Source organism: Arachis ipaensis, chromosome B04 (assembly GCF_000816755.2).
Source record: "Arachis ipaensis cultivar K30076 chromosome B04, Araip1.1, whole genome shotgun sequence".
NCBI lineage: Eukaryota > Viridiplantae > Streptophyta > Magnoliopsida > Fabales > Fabaceae > Arachis > Arachis ipaensis.
Window position 1 is genome coordinate 122,990,270 of NC_029788.2, and position 12,668 is coordinate 123,002,937.

Sequence of the window (12,668 nt, forward strand, 5' to 3'; positions counted from 1 at the left end):
ACATTGGTCTTAAGATAATTCTATACCAATGCCAAGAAAGTATTAATTTAAAAAAAATAAATGTAAGTTTATAATGCATATAAAACTTTTAAGTCCTCAATCATATCATACTCTTAAGAGAGTTATTGGTTTGCACCAACTTATATAAATTAAAAGCCTTAATTATTAGTCTTACAAGATTTGGGAGCACTTTGCGAGACCAAAAAAGTAAGATAGGGACCCTGACAAATATGTTAATTGAAAGGCAACTACTTTCATGAAGATAGCAAAAACATCTTCTTATGATGATCCTTGTTTAAAAAGTGTAACTTATTTATTTAGCAACACTTTAAATAAAGGTAACACTTTTACTTTAAATAAAATCAAGCCCTACAATCTATCATCCAATGGTCAAAATGATGTATCTTCACATAATGATAATCATTAAATCTTCATTGGAGTAGCCACCTAATTGAAATGCCTCCATTATGCTACTTAATGCTATATGTAATACTGTATCATTGCGTTTATGGTCCCCAAACATATGTTCATAGAAAAACTTATTAAAAGATACTGGCCCGGCCCTATCGTAGCACTATTCCTAAAGTTTATAATTTAGTAATGAATCTTAATACACACTTGCTCGAGAGATGACACTTTATTTCGCTTTCTTATTCTCGGTGTTTATCATGTTCTAATTGTTTAAAATGCTTTTAATTCATCGATTATTTGCCAACGTGTTCAAAATCCAAAATTCTCTGAAATTTGGATTTTATAAGCCCTACAAAATAAAGCAACTTTGAAGTCGGCAGGAATAAATTAATTAAAAACATGCCCATAAATAGTTATATTTTTAATATTTTTTTAAATAAAATTTTTTTGAATTAGATTAATTTTTTATATAATTTTTTTATTTATTTTATGCTATTTTTTTCACTTTTAAAATTCACTTTAAAATTAATTATAAAAATATTAAAACACACTATGTCTACCTAAGTTAATATGGAACTTATAACTAATAAAATCAAAATACCTAATACATTAACTAAACTAATAAAATCTAAACACCTAAACTAATTATTTGCTAAAACTAAAAAAGGAAAAAAAAACTAATTTCAAATTAAAATCCAAAACTCCAGCTATGTCCAAGTCATATTTAGTCTATTGATGTCTCCATCGCAAATATATTGTCAGGACCATATTTACTTCAGAAACTCAAATTTAAACTATTATAAAGTTATAAAATTCTTAAAAATTATTCAGATGAACAAAAATCTTAGTTGTTGTAACCTTATATATGCTTCAGAACATATCTTAGATGCTAAGATCCATATTAGGCATTTACACGTATCTCGAATACTAAGACTCTGTTCAATATTTACGTATATCTCGAATACTCAGTACCCATTTTTTCGCTTAACACATATTTTAGGTGCATTATGAATACGTCAATGGTCGTTTTGTTACAGGATCTGAGTATCTAAGATAAATTTATTTTTTAGTTCTTCTTTAGTATTGAGATGTGATATGTTATGTATTTAGATAATTATTTTATATTTTACGCATTTTTGTAATTTTTATATTTATTTAATTTAAATAAAAAAATCCTATATATGTTTGACGAAGAAAAATAGATAATTACTTTTTGCATTGTGATGAGTATTAGTACTCACTATGGCCATTTACACTTATATTATGTCATTTAGACCATCTCCAGTAGGAAACTCATCCCAATTTCTATTTATGGTCCACCTGTCATAAAAAGTAACTCCACATTAACTTTTGCGTCGTAAACAGTAAATAGGAACTCAAAGCATCTCTCTCTTCTCCATTAGGAGTAACTAACTTTAGTCCCTGTTATGGTCCCACTTAATTAATTAATTAAAATATTTAAAATTAATGTAATTAATTTTTTCAATAATATAATTTAAATTTAAAAATTTAAAAATAATTCATTATTAAAAGATATTAATATTAAATAAATTCATATATAATAATAATACACAATATATAATTCGCGATTACACTAATTTGTAAAATTACTTAATACAAAGAAAAACATAATTAAGCTCTATAGTTGACGACAAGCATTGTGAAATTGCCATATGTGTTCAATCAAGTCCTCTTTCAATTGTCTATGCTGCTGCCTATTTCGAAGTTGGGCATTTCTTTGGAGAAATTGATGGTATGGTGCAAAATTTTCTTCTCCCAGCTAAGCTTGTGATAAGCCATTTTCGACATCATCATACTCTAAGTTTTGAGCAAAATTTCCTGCATAAGTGTCTCTTTCATCCTCAACAATCATATTATGCAATATAATACAAGCTCTCATTATGTTGGCAAGCTTCTTCTTTTCCCAAAAGCGAGTTGGACCACGTATAATTGTAAAGCGTGCTTGCAACACTCCGAATGCTCGCTCCACATCTTTTCTTTGCCCTTCTTGATATTGTGCAAAGAACTTGTGTTTCTTCCCTTGTGGCTTTGAGATTGATTTGACAAATGTGGCCCATTTAGGATAAATACCATCTGCTAAATAGTATCCCATAGTATAATTATTACCATTAATAGTATAATTTACCTCCGAAGGACGGTCATTTAGAATATCATCGAACACTGGAGAACGATCTAACACGTTGATATCGTTATTTGAACCAGAAACTCCAAAGAACACATGCCATATCCAAAGGTCTGAAGATGCTACAATCTCAAGTACTATGGTTGCAACCTACGATAACCACTCATGTACATACCTTTCCACACCTTTGGACAATTTTTCCATTGCCAATGCATGCAGTCAATGCTACCCAACATGCCAGGAAAGCCACGACCCTCCGCCATTTGTAGCAGGCGTCGTACGTCATTTGAATTTGGTTTTCGCAAGTATTCCTCCTCGAACACTGAAATATAATGACACCTTCAACAAATTTTTTCAAGCATTCAATTGTAGTGCTCTCGCCTATGCGCACATAATCATCAACAGCATCAGCTGCTACGCCATATGCTAACATCTGTATCGCAGCGGTACATTTTTGGAGTGGTAACAAGCCTCTTCTTCCAGTTGCATCAACTCTCTGTTGGAAATACGGATAGACGTTTGAGAGAGCGTTTACTATCCAAAGGAACACATGTCTTCTCATTCGAAATCTTCATCAGAAAATGTCAGCATTATACACCGATTCATCTGCAAAGTAATCTTGAAAAAGGCGATCATGTCCTGCTTCTCGATCTCTGTTGATCCATTTACGAGGAGTTGGGATAGAGCTTCTATCACTACAAGAAAAAAGGTCTGTCGGCACACTTTTTTTTTGCCACGCTTTTAAAGCGTGCCCAAAAGTGGTCTATGGGTACGCTTTTATGAGGGTGGCCACTGATTTGTGATTTGGCTACACTTTTTTTTGTCACGCTTGAAAAGCGTGGCCATAGAGAAAAATCGGCACGCTTTTACGAAGGTGGCCACTTATTTAAAATTTGGCCACGCTTTCTTATTGCTACGCTTGTAAAGCGTATCCATAGAGAGAAATCGGCACGCTTTAAAAACGTGACTAATTTTTTTGTAACAGTCACATTTTTTAAGCGTGCCGATATACTGTGTTTATATAGGCACCCTACAAAAACGTACCGTAGAGTGCCACCCTATTTTTTACACACTTTACTTTTTTCTAAGTTAACTTTTAACCTATAGAAGTTGTAACTGCTGATACACTTCACTTTTATTTCCAAATTCATTTTTAACCTAGAAGATAACCTAAAAGCAAGCCGTCGCACCCAGCAAGCCATCGCACTAAGTTCATCACTGCCTATCGCCAAGACCGTCGCACCACACAGCTCGCCGTCATGTTCATCTAACCCTCACACCCAGCCCTTCATCTAGCCCTCACACCCATCCCTCTCTCTGTCGCACCCAACCCCGCACCATCAACGATCTCTCCCGCCCAGCTGTTTCTCGATGGTCTCTCGCACCCAACCGTCGCACCATCGACGCAACCCTCGTTAGATTTGGAACCCTCCATCGGCGCTGCTCCGTCCACGCACCATCAGTGGTCTCTGTCTCGGCGTGCCCTCCTACTCTCTCAGTGGTCTCTGTCTCGCAAACCCTTGTTGGATTCGGAACCTCAATCGTTGCTCACTCTATTTCGCAAACCCTCAATCGCCGCTCCTCCCTCCGTGGTTCAGCACCCGTCGCGTTGCCGTCTCCCTCTCTGAAGTCGTCGCGCCGCCGTCTCCCTCTCCCTCACTCGTCGCACTTCCGTCAGCCATGTTCAACGTTCACAATGCCGTGGTAAATTATTTGGTCAATTTTTTCCTTGATCTGATTATTTGATTTTTGAATTTGATTTTCTTGGTTCTTCATTTTTTTTATTTTTCTAAATTTCTATTTTTTGTTCTAATATGATCTGTGGTTTAGGGTTTTTTTTTTTCTCTAAACTTCTTGACATTTGGTTCTGTTCTGCTGTAGCTGTGGTAGTGCTCAGCTACTGATATGTGGTGCTCATTTTTTGAGTTCATTCTTTGCTGAATCTCGTTTGGCAGAGAATACCTCTAGATTTTTTGCAAGGTGGCAAATTTAGAGCAGCAGTAGATAATTACATTAGGCCTCCCCTAACTAAGGTATTCAAGTTTCTTTTTAGCTTCAAATTATGCCTCACTCAGGTTTTTCGAAGTTGATTGTGATTTCTTTCTTTTGTATTCTCTCCAGGGAGTTCCATCTCTTTTCTCTGATCTTTCGTCTTTGTATAATCACCCTGGGAAGGTCAGCTTTATCCCTTACATTTCTATAATTGAAAAACTATGAGATATTTGATTGTATTTTTTCTTCCATCATGTTATCTAATGGAAGAAGATAAGCTTCCTATGGGTTCTGATTGTTCTTTTTATTCTTTTGAACTTTGTTCAGGCAGACATTTTGGAATAACTTATTCTTGTATTTTTTCACAGCGCTCTTCAAGCTAAGGTACATTAAAGATCAGATAGCGAAGTAGGCAGCTTAATTGCTTCAGTGAATATAGGTTTTAAAGGCTAGCTAGTAATTAATTACTACTGTATATATAGATAGAGAGTGGTCACTACTACAGCCTGTATGTTCTTGTTTAATTATTTGTTTTTAGTTGTGTGTATATTTAAATATTTGCATCCTTGTTTTGGTTTTCAGAGGTAATTTAGTAAAGGAGGAATTCAAGAAATTATTGTAGCATTTATACTGAGCATCGCATCTGCTAAAATAAATAAATATGTCAAAGAGATTTGAGATTCATCAAGAGAATAATGAAGGAAGTGGTGGCAAGAGTAGTAATGATAATGAGGGTGAGGAAAATTCATTTGACATGAATGAAGGAGCGGCTATGAGTGATGATGAGGAATTGGAAGAAGAGAATAATAATGAAGCAAAGGAGGAGGAGGAGGATAACAATGAAGAAGGGAATTCAGCAAACCCAAGTAGCAGCAGCACAGCATCAAGAGAAGGGAAGAGTGGAAGTGGTGTGAAACAATATGTGAGATCAAAGATGCTAAGGCTTCGTTGGACTCCTAATCTTCGTCTCTCCTTTGTCCATGCTGTTCAGAGGCTTGGAGGTCAAGAAAGTAAGTCAAGAAAGTAATTCCACTCTCAAACAGTTGTAAGACTACACTTCAATTTGACTTGGGAGGAGTTCAATTTGATAAAATGGTCTGTTTCAATCTTTTTTTAAGTGATTCTTCTGTCTTGTGTCTATCCTCTGAGTATGCTACTATTGTAGGTTCCTTATATTACAATTGCTTTGACGGATTCTAAACTTGGTGCGGAAGGGGCGTAAAGAACTTTTTGATTGGTTATCTAGGCAACTTTCTGTGCAAAGCAGTTTTGCTGAAGCTGCACAACTTCTGAAGCCAGCCTCTGCTGCAATGACAGTAAGTTTTGGACATTCATGGACCAATTCTAGCTTTAGTTCTTGAGAAGTTGAAACCATATGGAGGCCTTCAAGGTAGGGTTTTGTATCATAGCTCATTCTTAATCCACTTTGTTGCTCAGGGTTAATGATTAACATGAGTATTCTTATGTTTATTTTCATTCCCATGCAATATTTGTGCTTAGAATCATTTGAGTCTGCTAAGGCAGTTTCAGTGGGCGCATCCAAAGGTGTTCAAAGGCTGGGAAATTAACAAGTTTTGAATTTGGATTAGTTCTGCAAACACTACTGCCAATGCTTTAAACTCTGCTTTAGTGGAACAACGACTGACAGTGGTTTGTTTTCTACATTCCAGAAAACCATATTCGATCCATAGTAAACACAATATCTAGTAGTTGAAAAGAAATTTAGATCATTTAGATCTCCAAGTTCTTTTAATAAAAAAGTTGAATGTAATTTGTTTAAAATAGTTTGTATCATAGTAGAATTACTTTCACCGACAAGCATATCAACAACATAAATAAATATATAAATAATTGAAGTAGTTGTAAAATGTGTGAAGAGGAAAGGATTTGATTTTGTGCTCATAAATCCAAAAGATTGTAAGGTGGCAGTAATGGTTAGATACCAAGCTCTAAGAGCTTATTTCAAACCATATATTGCCTTGTTTAGTTTGCAAACAAGGTTTGAATTTGAGTAAACAAAACTAGGGAGTTGAGACATGTAAATAGTCTCGGTTAGATTTCCATTTAGAAAAGCATCATGAAAATTATACTGCTTCACTGCCCAAGCTTTTGATAAAGCTATGATTAAGATTATTCTAATAGTTACAGGTTTGATAATAGGTGAGAAAACCTTATCAAAATCCACACCTGCTGTTTGTGTATATCTACAAGCAACTAACCTTGCTTTATGCCTAAGAATGTTTGAGTTTGTGTTGGTTGATTACTTTTAAGATTTGTTTGACTTCCTAACTACTTGATTCATCATCTTGATAGCAGGCTGTTGCAACAAAGGGTGCTAGGTCTGAGCCTATCTCTGTCCAAGATATAGCGCTTCAGTCTCAAGCTTTATTAAATGTTAAGGATTCAAACAAGGAACTGCTAAGCTCTGTATACCATAATCTACATTAAATCTTCAAAAAGAGTTTATGGATGAACTGTCAACTGTGTTGCCTTACATGCAGGAAGATAGAGAAAGAATGGTGATTCGAAAGTTTAAGTTTGAGGACCCACGCATTGAGCAGATTCAAGATCTAGAGGTGAGTCCATTTTTAACCAATGACCATGTGTATATTTTCTGTGATTTTTGAATTGTAATAAACTACTCTGCAACATGCTTGTGATGCAGAGTGATATGATTAGGTACTTCAGAGAGTATTTATATAGGAGACTCTTAATTGATAACTTCTTGAGAAATAAAGAAATATGATTTTAATGAGATTATTACAATTTGTGCTCTTGGAGTAGCTGCCCGCTGGTAGTTCTGCCCCCTGCACAGCTTCCACGGTTTTGGAGATTTAAGCGAGACTATCAAGGTATCATAACTTTTTTCTAGGTTTCATTTGTATGTTAACTCAGTGCTGTGAATTTTGATGAGCTTTCAGATAACAGATGATGCATTAACGTATAGTGGTATTGGCTGTAATTGGACACTACCACCATATGGTTTGCCACTATTCTTCTTAGTGTGAAATTCCACTACTTAGTAATAGCTATATGTTTGTTGTATTTGTTGAAACCTCAGCTCAGACATCGAGTATTTTTTTTTTTAATGTAACTGGTGTTTCAAGTTTGAACATGCTCAACTAGTGCCAACTTATATGCATCATTTGATTCATTATGGCTGCTTGCTATCGTTGAAGTCAATGCAATGTTTACATTCCATTTGTCAATGTTTTATGTGATTTTAATGCATACTTTTCACTAATGCTTCCTTGATGCCGGCATGAATTTTTTTACATTAATTCAGTTAATGAAATGATTTAATGAGATGAGATGAAAATTTTCATTTGTTCACTTTGCTATTAGAAAAATGTACCTATATTTTTTATTTGGGAACCTAATGTATGAAATTTAAATCTGCCTTTAGCCTCTAATATTCTGAATTATGATGCTATACCAAGTAATGAGAGTTAATATTAATATGTTCAGGTCAGAGGTGATGTCTACACATATGACTCGGGTCTTGTTGCAAGTACGTATTATTATAAAAAGGAGGCTACTAGTTTTGATTACTAAGTGACAAATTTGACATGGTTGAAATTAGTACTGATTTTGCAATTTGTTGTATAGTTCTCATGCATACAGGTTACTGTTGCTCAACAGCTTCTCCACCTCCAACAGCTATACAAGAGTTGCGGGCAATCATTCGTGTGCTACAAATTAGTCCGGATGTTGTTTAGGAATTAGACTAGATTTTTTATAACATAGAATTGTAATTTTTTTAAATGTTTATTTTGGAATTTGAATTTATTTTTTTTTAAATATTTTATTCATGTTTTATCATGTACATAATTCATATAAATCAATGGAAGATTAATTTTTTAGTATTATATTTTATTTGAAAGATTAACTTATTAGTATTTCTATTTTTCTTATTTTTCTTTTTTTTATTTGAAAAAGGATTAGGCCACGCTTTTGAAGTGTAACGACAAGTTTTTAATTTTTGGCACGCTTTAAAAGCGTGGCTGTATATCCATCTTTCGGCATGTTTTAAAAGCGTGGCTGTATATTCATCTTTCGGCACGCTTTAAAAACGTGGCTATAGGGTTATACATACAGTCACGCTTTTAAGCGTACCAATAGATAAAAGCGTGGCAAAAAGTAAAGCGTACCAATAGATCAAGAAAAGCGTGCCGATAGATCAACCGGCACGCTGGCAGATGTGACCCTTTCAAAAGCGTGCCGATAGCTCAAAAAGCATGGCGAAAGGCTATCGGTACGCTTTTTTGCACCTTTCGGTACGCTTTAAAAGCGTGTCAAAAAACTTATTTTCTTGTAGTGTCGATATCTTCTTCTGAATTTTCGAGTAAACACTCATCGATCCAATTATCTATGAGTGTGTTATCTTGCCGTCTTCTTTTGCCATAAAAAGCCTCATTAAACATATCATCAAAATTTCTAGCCATATCTAAAAATGTAATTTTTAGTTCTCTTTCGAAGTGAGAAACAAGAGTTAAAGTGGAGTTGCAGAGTCAATGATAGTTAATATTTATAAGTGTGTTTGCAATAAGTACCTACTCCTCAACGGCTAGTTTTACAACGGTTACTTAACGGCTAGTTTTGCAACGGCTACTTAACGGCTAGTTTTGCAACGGTTACTTTCATGAACAATAACGGCACAATAATATTGACTAATTTAAAAAATTACACCAAAAATAAACAAAACAAACTACATCACATACCAATAATACGCAATAAAAATAAGAATATACTACATAACTCTATGAATACAAGGAACCATTAAGTAAACCACTTGGCGATTATTTTCTCACATGCAATCTCATGAAGAGCTCGTCGTTTTTCACTCATTTATCTCCATTTTTTTAATATACCTCTGATTTTGTAATTCTTGTTCTTTCATTACCGCTTGAATTTGTAAATCCTTCTCTTTGATTGCCATAATTTTTGCTCTATGTTCCCTCTCTTCTTCTCTTTCTTTTTCCCTATCCATTAGTTTCTTTTCTCTAACATTCTTAATATCTTACATGAGAGATAACTTTTTAACCACCGATGATTTCTTTTCGCTAAAATCTTCAGGCATTTTTGCTTTTTTCTTACATTTTTGCTTGCTCTTCTTTGATCCTTGTGGGCAAACGGGAGAGTCCACACCGGGTTCGTCAGCTAATGGTGTTTCTGGGTTTGATGAGGATGAGTATGCTCCAGTTGCACTAACCTTAGTTCTCTTTGAGCCGCCACTCTGTGTAGGTAGTTGGCTTCTCCATTTTTGCTCCAACCGAAGCATGTTCCAATGCCTCTCAAAAGTGAATTTTTTTACCATAATTTGTGGAATAATGTTTATAGGCAAACTCCTTTATATCATCAACGTTCGAACCACTCCTTATGTTTTGACTAGCTTGATCGTAGTAACCAGCAAATTGTGCAACAGCCTTGTTGATCTTATACCATCGTTTCTTACATGCAACTACCCCCCTTGTCATGTCGGAGCAAAATTCTACACAGTAGCTATGAATTCAACTCCAAAATATTTCTCCTTTTTGATCGGTACCAACTATAGGGTCAGTTGAAACATTTAACCATGCACTGATCAGCATCTCATCCTCTTTCCAATACCAGTGTTGAATACTATCTTGCCTCTGATCTTCAATATCATCATGATTGAGGTCGATAGCATCTAATCCACGAGGGTTGGCAAAATTTAAATATTACGAATTTGGACTAGATTGTATAGGAGTATGAGATGATGGGTTAGAAGAGCCACCAACACCAGATGAGTTATGTCTTGATGCACTAAATTGAGTTGAAAACGGCAAGGAAGTTGGACTAACATTTCCGATAGAGGGGGTTAAATATGGAAGAAAATGGAAAAATGTGGTGTTTGTGAATTTTGATTTTGCGGTTGGAATATAGAAAATTGATTATTATAAGGAGCTTGAAAATTAAAATTAGAAAGATTTTGTGGATTTGGATTTTGAAATGTATTCGGTAGTGTGAAGTTTTGATTTGGAACTTGAGAGTTTGAGGTTTGAGATTGTTGGGTATTTGGAATTTGAGAAAAGTTTTGTAAGTAATTGAAGAAAGAGTTGAGTTGGTTTGGATCCATTTTTTCGAACAAAAAATAATATTAGCATAACTTTGATTTTGTAAACTTGGAAGAAGATAAAGAAGAGTAGTAGAAAGTGTGAGAATAGAAGTGTATCTAAGTGGTATATATAGAGTACAAAATATTAGGGTAAAAAACTCAAATAAACCAAGCTGAGAAGTTTATTACCCAAATCAGCCAAAACAAAAATTTTTTCAGCAATCCACCAATGACCATTTAAATATAATTCGAATCATATTGATTCGAACTACAAATGCATGTAATTCGAAACAACTTGCTTCGAATTACGTTTGAATGGATATGCATGTAATTCGAATCAAGTAAATTCAAATTAGAGAAGGGTAAATCGAATTGACTCGATTCGAATTAGTAGGCTCACGTGACTTTATGGAGTTCGAATCATATTGATTCGAATTATTCAATGTTGGTGACACTAGGTTGTTCGAATTAAGTTGATTCGAATTACTAGTGAGTTGCCTATATAATGCTACGTTAGTTGGATATATATCAATTTTTTTTTCACATTCTTACTTGGATAGTTGGATATATATCTTATAGTTGATACAAAAGATATTTACTGTATAATTTTATAAATTTTATACATAACATAAATACAATGTAGTAAAAGATAGAAAAAAAAGAATTTATATGAACAAAAAATAATTAAAAAATCATAAAAATTAATAAAAATACCTAAAAAATTATAGCACTACAAAAAATAAAAAAAAAATCAACAATATTTGTCATATGAATAAAAGAAATACAATAAAATAAATAAAAAATTATATAAACAAAGTCAAACAAAAATAAAAAAAAATCATAAAAAATATATATATATAAAATAGTATAGGAAATGATAAAAAAAAACTCATATAAAAACATAACATCAGAAATCGTAACATTAAAAATTAAAATATGAAAATGATCCATCGAAACTTATGTAAGGATCAATTCTATTTTTCTCCAATAGATAGAAATTCGTTTGTGTCAGAAAAAGTTTTCAAAGCATTCACCGTTGGAGTTGGTCTTATTAGTATCGACACAAGCAAGAAGATCCTTTGTATCAAGCAGCCAATCAATCAATCAATTAAATTAGTTTAATAATTTAATAATATATTTTAACTCAAATTTTTAAATATTAATGATTAATAATAAAAATAATAAATTTTGATAATAATAATATAGCATTTAAGTTATTAACACTATAGTTTACTGTTTATGCAAACCAAACCCAGGATTGAATATATATCAGCATAAGAACCTACCAATCATCACTATTGTAAAGTTTGGATATCAAAACAAATGCATGTTGAATGAAGTACCTATATTTAAGTGTTGTTTAGGTCCCATCGTTGCCTTTGACCATTGATATATTTTTTACTTTTCCCTTGCAATTAGTATATAGAAACAAGATAACTTGAAACTAAATAGAGGAATTTATCTATTAAAAACAAAAAGTCAAAAACAAAAAAATGCATTAGCCAGTTCAAACCAAATCAATAAAAATCTAGTTGAGTTGGGTTAAAAACAATAAAAAGAAAAATATAGATATGATGATGTTTGTTAGGCCATGTTTGTTTATAGGGACGGAATATTAAAATATAAATACAAAGATATAAAATTATATTTGATAGATGAGATATAGATAGAGATATTGTGTTCAAAGACAATGAATTAGTGTATTTTGTGTCCATCCTAATAGAAAAGACACAGAAAATACTAACAAAAAATATAATTTATTTTTTATTTTTTCTTTCATTATTTTTATTAATTTTTTATAATTATATTTTTATTATTATATTTTTCATCTCAAATTTTTTGAATGATAAAAAATAAGAATAAATTAAATTTTCATAATTTGTTCTAGTTTATCACTAAACATAATACAATAACACAAAATTTTGTGTCTCTGTCTATCAGTGTCTTATCCTATCCTGTTCTCTCAGTATCTTGTCCTATCCTGTTTTCGGAAACAAACGCAGCCTAATATACAGTACTTTTATTTTATTTTTTCATTATTAA

The 12,668-nt window shown here is 33.0% G+C and overlaps 3 long non-coding RNA genes across 5 annotated transcripts; all 3 read left to right on the top strand.

Moving 5' to 3' along the window:
- Window positions 4,482–5,446, top strand: LOC110271301. Its single transcript, XR_002361879.1, has 4 exons — window positions 4,482–4,587; window positions 4,676–4,729; window positions 4,874–4,930; window positions 5,129–5,446. It is a non-coding gene; the product is annotated as an uncharacterized LOC110271301 (long non-coding RNA).
- LOC107638087 lies at window positions 5,468–9,717 on the top strand. 2 transcript variants are annotated; one of them, XR_001619730.2, is made up of 4 exons: window positions 5,545–5,641; window positions 5,712–5,936; window positions 6,047–6,117; window positions 9,707–9,717. It is a non-coding gene; the product is annotated as an uncharacterized LOC107638087 (long non-coding RNA). The 2 variants fall into 2 exon arrangements; XR_002361880.1 differs by having other exon boundaries at window positions 5,468–5,936.
- Window positions 7,046–8,054, top strand: LOC110271302. Of its 2 annotated transcripts, XR_002361882.1 has the most exons (3): window positions 7,046–7,122; window positions 7,212–7,398; window positions 8,015–8,054. It is a non-coding gene; the product is annotated as an uncharacterized LOC110271302 (long non-coding RNA). The 2 variants fall into 2 exon arrangements; XR_002361881.1 differs by lacking the exon at window positions 8,015–8,054 and having other exon boundaries at window positions 7,212–7,619.